General features: G+C 53.3%; 1 pseudogene across 1 annotated transcript; it reads left to right on the forward strand.

Annotated features, from left to right (window-relative positions):
- Positions 1–749: 749 nt before the first annotated feature.
- Positions 750–9021, forward strand: Erdr1 (erythroid differentiation regulator 1; annotated as a pseudogene; the record flags this gene model as incomplete). The annotated part of the gene is given in 2 exon segments (NR_137282.1): positions 750–1287; positions 8898–9021. The product of NR_137282.1 is annotated as an erythroid differentiation regulator 1, transcript variant 1, non-coding (transcript).
- Between the last annotated feature and the right edge of the window lie 1065 nt (positions 9022–10086).

Raw genomic sequence — 10086 nt, forward strand, 5'->3', positions numbered from 1 at the left:
TGGGGGGGTCTGGGGGGCATTTGGGGGCTTTTTTAAACTCGATCCGACCGTGCGGACTTAAGATGGAGGCACTTCCTGTCTGCGGCGGGAAGAGAAGGCTCGGTCGGAGCCGGGAATGCTGGGACTTGTAGTGCGTAGTCAATGGTTCTCTATGGGCTTTCAGAGTGAGTGGCGGGAAGGCGGCCCCGAGGCATGCTGGGAGTTGTAGTCCTGCCGTCGTCAATGGTTCTCTATGGGCTTTCAGAGTGAGTGGCGGGAAGGCGGCCCCGAGGCATGCTGGGAGTTGTAGTCCTGCCGTAGTCAATGGTTCTCTATGGGCTTTCAGAGTGAGTGGCGGGAAGGCGGCCCCGAGGCATGCTGGGAGTTGCAGCGCCATGTTTTAAAGCACGCGTTTCTCTGTATAGTCCTGGCTGTGGGTTTTTCACTAATTATTTCTTTTAGCTTTATTTTTAATTTTTACTTTTTCACACAGGATTTCTCTTTAGAGCCTTGGCTACCGTTTTTTCCCTAATTATTCTTATTTTCATTTTGGTTTATTTTTTTTTAATTTTGGTTTTTTTAAGACAGGGTTTCTCTGTATAGACCTGGCTGTGGATTTTTCACTAATTATTTTTTTTGTTTTATTTTTAATTTTTACTTTTCCAGACAGGATTTCTCTTTATAGCCTTGGCTACCGTTTTTTCCGTAATTATTCTCCTTTTCATTTTTGTTTATTTTTTAATTTTAATTTTTGATTTTGGAGACAGGGTTTCTCTTTTAGCCGCAGCTATGGTTTCTGCCCTAATTATTCTTGTCCTTATTTGTAATTTAATTCTTAATTTAATTTAATTTATAAATTTTGTTGTAAGTTTTTCTGTGGGCGTGAATGGAAAGTCTAACCCGTGTTTCTCTGTTCAGCCTCCGCCGGTCACGGCCGCCGCCCCCAGCGACGTCACCCACACGCGCAGAAGCGGACGCCGCGGTCAAGATGTCTCTGCCATGCCCACGGGACGCACGGACGCACGGACGCACGGACGGACTCCACAAGGTAGGAAGCCTGCGCCGAGCGCACCGCCGCACCCACCACAGCACACAGGACACACGCGGGCCCCGCGCCCGCCCAGGCACACGCGGCACACACGGCACACACGGCAGGCAGGCCAGGCACACGCATCCGCAGGACCCGCACCCGCCACGCAGACACGGACGAGCCGCCGCGGTCAAGATGTTCACCCGCCGCGGTCAAGATGTATGTGCCACCGACCCTCGCCCCGCTGGACGGACGGACGGACGCGCGCACGCCGTCAGGTAGGACACGCAGCGCCGACCACTGACACGCACGGCCGCCCACAGGGGCTCAGGGACCCGGGTGGACACCGCGACCTCCCAGTGTGGCTCGGTCCCGAGACGCCGCCCGGTGGCCGCGGGACGTCCCTGCGACGTCACGGGTCTTCTTGAAGGCTTGGTTTTTTTTCCCAAGCATTTCGTATTTTTAATTTTTGAGAGTTTGTGCTGGACGCGGGCTCTGGGGCGCCGCCCGGGGCGCACGGGACGTCACGGCAACGGCACACGGTGTGTTTAGCTTTCATTTCTGCCGTGGGAGGTTTATGCCAGCGCAACAATTGGTGGTTTTTTTGGTTTTTTTTTTTTTGCTTTTTTTAAAATTTTTTTTTTGCTTTTTTTTAAAGATGTTTATTTATTCTATGTAAGTGCACTGTAGCCTGGTGGTCAGCGACTTATGCCTGGCGGTTACAGGACACTGTAGCCTGGTGGTTAGAGACTCATGCCTGGCGGTTACAGGACACTGTAGCCTGGTGGTCAGCGACTTATGCCTGGCGGTTACAGGACACTGTAGCCTGGTGGTCAGCGACTTATGCCTGGCGGTTACAGGACACTGTAGCCTGGTGGTTAGAGACTTATGCCTGGCGGTTACAGGACACTGTAGCCTGGTGGTCAGCGACTTATTCCTGGTGGTTACAGGACACTGTAGGCTGGTGGTTAGAGACTTATGCCTGGCGGTTACAGGACACTGTAGCCTGGTGGTCAGCGACTTATTCCTGGTGGTTACAGGACACTGTAGCCTGGTGGTTAGAGACTTATGCCTGGCGGTTACAGGACACTGTAGCCTGGTGGTTAGAGACTTATGCCTGGTGGTTACAGGACACTGTAGCCTGGTGGTCAGCGACTCATGCCTGGCAGTTACAGGACACTGTAGCCTGGTGGTCAGCGACTTATGCCTGGTGGTTACAGGACACTGTAGCCTGGTGGTCAGCGACTTAGAGCTGGCGGTTACAGGACACTGTAGCCTGGTGGTTAGAGACTTATGCCTGGTGGTTACAGGACACTGTAGCCTGGTGGTTAGCGACTTATGCCTGGTGGTTACAGGACACTGTAGCCTGGTGGTCAGCGACTTATGCCTGGTGGTTACAGGACACTGTAGCCTGGTGGTTAGAGACTTATGCCTGGCGGTTACAGGACACTGTAGCCTGGTGGTCACAGGACACTGTAGCCTGGTGGTCAGCGACTTATGCCTGGCGGTTACAGGACACTGTAGCCTGGTGGTCAGCGACTTATGCCTGGTGGTTACAGGACACTGTAGCCTGGTGGTCAGCGACTCATGCCTGGCAGTTACAGGACACTGTAGCCTGGTGGTCAGCGACTTATGCCTGGTGGTTACAGGACACTGTAGCCTGGTGGTCAGCGACTTAGAGCTGGCGGTTACAGGACACTGTAGCCTGGTGGTTAGAGACTTATGCCTGGTGGTTACAGGACACTGTAGCCTGGTGGTTAGCGACTTATGCCTGGTGGTTACAGGACACTGTAGCCTGGTGGTCAGCGACTTATGCCTGGTGGTTACAGGACACTGTAGCCTGGTGGTTAGAGACTTATGCCTGGCGGTTACAGGACACTGTAGCCTGGTGGTCACAGGACACTGTAGCCTGGTGGTCAGCGACTTATGCCTGGCGGTTACAGGACACTGTAGCCTGGTGGTCAGAGACTTATGCCTGGCGGTTACAGGACACTGTAGCCTGGTGGTCAGAGACTTATGCCTGGCGGTTACAGGACACTGTAGCCTGGTGGTCAGCGACTTATGCCTGGTGGTTACAGGACACTGTAGCCTGGTGGTCAGCGACTTATGCCTGGCGGTTACAGGACACTGTAGCCTGGTGGTTAGAGACTTATGCCTGGCGGTTGCAGGACACTGTAGCCTGGTGGTCAGCGACTTATGCCTGGTGGTTACAGGACACTGTAGCCTGGTGGTCAGCGACTTAGAGCTGGGGGTTACAGGACACTGTAGCCTGGTGGTTAGAGACTTATGCCTGGCGGTTACAGGACACTGTAGCCTGGTGGTCAGAGACTTATGCCTGGCGGTTACAGGACACTGTAGCCTGGTGGTTAGAGACTTATGCCTGGCGGTTACAGGACACTGTAGCCTGGTGGTTAGACTTATGCCTGGTGGTTACAGGACACTGTAGCCTGGTGGTTAGACTTATGCCTGGTGGTTACAGGACACTGTAGCCTGGTGGTCAGCGACTTATGCCTGGTGGTTACAGGACACTGTAGCCTGGTGGTTAGAGACTTATGCCTGGCGGTTACAGGACACTGTAGCCTGGTGGTTAGAGACTTATGCCTGGCGGTTACAGGACACTGTAGCCTGGTGGTCAGCGACTTATGTCTGGCGGTTACAGGACACTGTAGCCTGGTGGTCAGCGACTGATGCCTGGCGGTTACAGGACACTGTAGCCTGGTGGTCAGCGACTGATGCCTGGCGGTTACAGGACACTGTAGCCTGGTGGTCAGCGACTTATGCCTGGCGGTTACAGGACACTGTAGCCTGGTGGTCAGCGACTTATGCCTGGCGGTTACAGGACACTGTAGCCTGGTGGTCAGCGACTCATGCCTGGCGGTTACAGGACACTGTAGCCTGGTGGTCAGCGACTTAGAGCTGGGGGTTAGAGGACACTGTAGCCTGGTGGTTAGAGACTTATGCCTGGTGGTTACAGGACACTGTAGCCTGGTGGTTAGAGACTTATGCCTGGTGGTTACAGGACACTGTAGCCTGGTGGTTAGAGACTTATTCCTGGTGGTTACAGGACACTGTAGCCTGGTGGTCAGCGACTTATGCCTGGCGGTTACAGGACACTGTAGCCTGGTGGTTAGAGACTTATGCCTGGTGGTTACAGGACACTGTAGCCTGGTGGTTAGAGACTTATTCCTGGTGGTTACAGGACACTGTAGCCTGGTGGTCAGCGACTTATGCCTGGTGGTTACAGGACACTGTAGCCTGGTGGTCAGCGACTTATGCCTGGCGGTTACAGGACACTGTAGCCTGGTGGTCAGCGACTTATGCCTGGCGGTTACAGGACACTGTAGCCTGGTGGTCAGCGACTTATTCCTGGCGGTTACAGGACACTGTAGCCTGGTGGTTAGAGACTTAGAGCTGGTGGTTACAGGACACTGTAGCCTGGTGGTCAGCGACTTAGAGCTGGCGGTTACAGGACACTGTAGCCTGGTGATCAGCGACTTATGCCTGGTGGTTACAGGACACTGTAGCCTGGTGGTCAGCGACTTATGCCTGGCGGTTACAGGACACTGTAGCCTGGTGGTCAGCGACTTATGCCTGGAGGTTACAGGACACTGTAGCCTGGTGGTTAGAGACTTATGCCTGGCGGTTACAGGACACTGTAGCCTGGTGGTTAGAGACTTATGCCTGGCGGTTACAGGACACTGTAGCCTGGTGGTTAGAGACTTATGCCTGGTGGTTACAGGACACTGTAGCCTGGTGGTTAGAGACTTATGCCTGGTGGTTACAGGACACTGTAGCCTGGTGGTCAGCGACTTATGCCTGGTGGTTACAGGACACTGTAGCCTGGTGGTTAGAGACTTATGCCTGGCGGTTACAGGACACTGTAGCCTGGTGGTTAGAGACTTATGCCTGGTGGTTACAGGACACTGTAGCCTGGTGGTCAGCGACTTATGCCTGGTGGTTACAGGACACTGTAGCCTGGTGGTCAGCGACTTATGCCTGGCGGTTACAGGACACTGTAGCCTGGTGGTCAGCGACTTATGCCTGGCGGTTACAGGACACTGTAGCCTGGTGGTTAGAGACTTATGCCTGGCGGTTACAGGACACTGTAGCCTGGTGGTTAGCGACTTATGCCTGGTGGTTACAGGACACTGTAGCCTGGTGGTCAGCGACTTAGAGCTGGCGGTTACAGGACACTGTAGCCTGGTGGTCAGCGACTTGTGCCTGGTGGTTACAGGACACTGTAGCCTGGTGGTTAGAGACTTATGCCTGGCGGTTACAGGACACTGTAGCCTGGTGGTCAGCGACTTAGAGCTGGTGGTTACAGGACACTGTAGCCTGGTGGTTAGAGACTTATGCCTGGCGGTTACAGGACACTGTAGCCTGGTGGTTAGAGACTTAGAGCTGGCGGTTACAGGACACTGTAGCCTGGTGGTCAGCGACTTGTGCCTGGTGGTTACAGGACACTGTAGCCTGGTGGTTAGAGACTTATGCCTGGCGGTTACAGGACACTGTAGCCTGGTGGTCAGCGACTTAGAGCTGGTGGTTACAGGACACTGTAGCCTGGTGGTTAGAGACTTATGCCTGGCGGTTACAGGACACTGTAGCCTGGTGGTTAGAGACTTATGCCTGGCGGTTACAGGACACTGTAGCCTGGTGGTCAGCGACTTATGCCTGGTGGTTACAGGACACTGTAGCCTGGTGGTTAGAGACTTATGCCTGGCGGTTACAGGACACTGTAGCCTGGTGGTTAGAGACTTATGCCTGGCGGTTACAGGACACTGTAGCCTGGTGGTTAGAGACTTATGCCTGGCGGTTACAGGACACTGTAGCCTGGTGGTCAGCGACTTATGCCTGGCGGTTACAGGACACTGTAGCCTGGTGGTCAGCGACTTATGCCTGGCGGTTACAGGACACTGTAGCCTGGTGGTTAGAGACTTAGAGCTGGCGGTTACAGGACACTGTAGCCTGGTGGTCAGCGAGTTATGCCTGGCGGTTACAGGACACTGTAGCCTGGTGGTCAGCGACTTATGCCTGGCGGTTACAGGACACTGTAGCCTGGTGGTCAGCGAGTTATGCCTGGCGGTTACAGGACACTGTAGCCTGGTGGTCAGCGACTTAGAGCTGGCGGTTACAGGACACTGTAGCCTGGTGGTCAGCGACTTAGAGCTGGGGGTTAGAGGACACTGTAGCCTGGTGGTTAGAGACTTATGCCTGGCGGTTACAGGACACTGTAGCCTGGTGGTCAGCGACTTATGCCTGGTGGTTACAGGGCACTGTAGCCTGGTGGTTAGAGACTTATGCCTGGCGGTTACAGGACACTGTAGCCTGGCGGTTAGAGACTTATACCTGGTGGTTACAGGACACTGTAGCCTGGTGGTCAGCGACTTATGCCTGGCGGTTACAGGACACTGTAGCCTGGTGGTTAGAGACTTAGAGCTGGCGGTTACAGGACACTGTAGCCTGGTGGTCAGCGACTTATGCCTGGCGGTTACAGGACACTGTAGCCTGGTGGTCAGCGACTTAGAGCTGGCGGTTACAGGACACTGTAGCCTGGTGGTCAGCGACTTAGAGCTGGGGGTTAGAGGACACTGTAGCCTGGTGGTTAGAGACTTATGCCTGGCGGTTACAGGAAACTGTAGCCTGGTGGTCAGCGACTTATGCCTGGTGGTTACAGGACACTGTAGCCTGGTGGTTAGAGACTTAGAGCTGGCGGTTACAGGACACTGTAGCCTGGTGGTTAGAGACTTATGCCTGGCGGTTACAGGACACTGTAGCCTGGTGGTCAGCGACTTATGCCTGGCGGTTACAGGACACTGTAGCCTGGTGGTTAGAGACTTATGCCTGGCGGTTACAGGACACTGTAGCCTGGCGGTTAGAGACTTATACCTGGTGGTTACAGGACACTGTAGCCTGGTGGTTAGAGACTTATGCCTGGTGGTTACAGGACACTGTAGCCTGGTGGTCAGCGACTTATGCCTGGCGGTTACAGGACACTGTAGCCTGGTGGTCAGCGACTTATGCCTGGCGGTTACAGGACACTGTAGCCTGGTGGTTAGAGACTTAGAGCTGGCGGTTACAGGACACTGTAGCCTGGTGGTCAGCGAGTTATGCCTGGCGGTTACAGGACACTGTAGCCTGGTGGTCAGCGACTTATGCCTGGCGGTTACAGGACACTGTAGCCTGGTGGTCAGCGACTTAGAGCTGGCGGTTACAGGACACTGTAGCCTGGTGGTCAGCGACTTAGAGCTGGGGGTTAGAGGACACTGTAGCCTGGTGGTTAGAGACTTATGCCTGGTGGTTACAGGACACTGTAGCCTGGTGGTCAGCGACTTATGCCTGGTGGTTACAGGACACTGTAGCCTGGTGGTTAGAGACTTAGAGCTGGTGCTTAGAGGAGACATAGGCTCTGCAACCCTCCAATTGTTTCTTGTTTTTCTGGGTTTTTTTTTGCTTTTTTTAAAAGTTTTTTTTTTGCTCTTTTTAAAAGATGTTTATTTATTGTATGTAAGTGCACTGTAGCTGTCTTCAGACACTGAGAAGAGGGCGTCAGATCTCGTTACGGGTGCTTGTGAGCCACCACGTGGTCGCTGGGATTTGAACTTCAGAGCTCTGGAAGAGCAGTCGGGGGCTCTTACCCACTGAGCCATCTCGCCAGCCCCTGTTGTTGTTGTTGTTTTAAGAATGGGCGGGTCTGCCCTTCACTCTGACAGGGCTGCTCTGGTGTGAGTGGTGGGGACTCAGCCCCGAGGCATGCTGGGAGTTTTACTGCCCTGCGGGGGTCCATGGTTCTCTATGGGTTTCACTCTGAGGGGCGTCTGCAGCAGGAAGTGGGCCCCGGGGCATGCTGGGAGCTGTAGTTAATCTCTGATGTCTGAGCCTTTCAAAGGCACTGATGCGTTTATTGCTGGAGTTATTGATCTATTGATTGGATATTTTAGGGTTTTTTTTCTTCCCAGACTTGGAGTCTCTGGGTTTCATCCCAACACGCCCACTCGGCTGGGGCGCGTCCGCCAGTGGCGGGAGTATGTCAGGGCAGCGTCGAAATGTTTTATTTTTATTCTTTTTTATTTCAGTATTTTTTTTTTCGTTTTTCAAGACAGGGTTTCTCTTTATAGTCCTGGCTATGGTTTTTTCCCTAATTATTCTCTTTTTTATTTTTAATTTTTAATTTAATTTTTACTTTTTGGAGAAAGTGGTTAGAGACTTTAAGCACAGTGGTTAGACTGTGCTTCAGCCTGGCAATGTAGACTTGCTCAGGGGCGCCACCTTGTGGCCACGGATTGTCACTGCAACCCTCCAATTTTTTTTTTTTTTTTTTTTTTTTTTTGCTTTTTTTAAAAGTTTTTTTGCTCTTTTTAAAAGATGTTTATTTATTGTATGTAAGTGCACTGTAGCTGTCTTCAGACACTCGAGAAGAGGGAGTCAGATCTCGTTACGGGTGGTTGTGAGCCACCACGTGGTTGCTGGGATTTGAACTTCAGACCTTTGTATTTTTTTCCTAATTATTCTAATTTTTATTCTTATTTTTATTTTATTTTATTTTATTTTTATTTTACTTTTTGGTTTTTCAAGACAGGTTTTCTCTTTATAGCCCTGGCTATGGTTTTTTTTCCCTAATTATTCTTATTATTTTTATTTTATTTTATTTTAGTTTTTTGGTTTTTCGAACAGGGTTTCTCTGTGTAGCCCTGGCTGTCCTGGAACTCACTTTGTAGACCAGGCTGGCCTCCAACTCAGAAATCTGCCTGTCTCCGGCTCCCGAGTGCTGGGATGAAAGGTGTGCACCACCACGCCCGACTCCAATTTTTTTTATTTATTATTTTTTTTGTTGTGTGATTTGAAAGTCTAACACGTGTTTCTCTGTTTATGGACCTGGATCCCACGCCAGCGTCCACCGGTCACTGCCGCCGCCCACAGTGATGTCACCCACGAAAGCACACACGTAGAAGCGGACGCCGTGGTCAAGATGTCTCTGCCATCCCCACAGGACGGACGGACGGACTCCACAAGGTAGGAAGCCTGCGCCGACCGCACCGCTGCACCCACCACAGCACACAGGACACACGCGGGCCCCGCGCCCGCCCAGGCACACGCGGCACACACGGCACACACGGCAGGCAGGCCAGGCACACGCATCCGCAGGACCCGCCGCACCCGCCACGCAGACACGGACGAGCCGCCGCGGTCAAGATGTTCACCCGCCGTGGTCAAGATGTATGTGCCACCGACCCTCGCCCCGCTGGACGGACGGACGGACGCACGCACGCCGTCAGGTAGGACACGCAGCGCCGACCACTGACACGCACAGCCGCCCACAGGGGCTCAGGGACCCAGGTGGACAACGCGACCTCCCAGTGTGACTCAGTCCCAAGACGCCGCCCGGTGGCCGCAGGACTTCCCTGCGACGTCACGGGTCTTCTTGAAGGCTTGGTAATTTTTCCAAACAGGACGTTACTGCAACGCTCCAATTTCTGAGGTTTTTACGTTTTTAAGGCTTGGGATTTCTTTTTGGTTTTTCGAGACAGGGTTTCTCTGTGTAGCCCTGGCTGTCCTGGAGCTCAGGCTGTAGACCAGGCTGGCCTCCAACTCAGCAATCCCCCTGCCTCTGACTCCCGAGGGCTGGGATAGAAGGCGTGCGGGCGCCACGACGCCCGGCCGGGATATCTATTTTGTAATTTTTTTCTTTTGGTTTTTTAGAGACAGGGTTTTTTGTTTTGAATTTTTGAAATCAGCTCGGTTCTCTGCATCTGTCTGTCCCCCTGTCCTGGTTCTCCCTGCTTCCTGCTTCCTTTTTCTCACCTGGGACCAAGCCCGAGTCTGCATGCGAACGAGACTCACCATCCCGGCTTCCGTGTGTCTCGCTGTCCCCGGGTTTCTGTCTGTCTCTCTGTCCCCGCCCTTCTCCTTCCTTCTTCCACTTTCTTCCACCCGGGGACCAAGCCCGAGTCCGTGGCCCCCGCAGCTCAGGTCTCTGTCATCTCTCTGTCCCCCATCTCCCTACCTTCTCTGCCTCATGGGGACAAATCTGGGACCCGAATCCCAGCCCGGGCTCCCCAGGAGGGGTGTGGCTTCCTCAG

This window comes from Mus musculus, chromosome X (genome assembly GCF_000001635.26).
Source record: "Mus musculus strain C57BL/6J chromosome X, GRCm38.p6 C57BL/6J".
Lineage (NCBI taxonomy): Eukaryota > Metazoa > Chordata > Mammalia > Rodentia > Muridae > Mus > Mus musculus.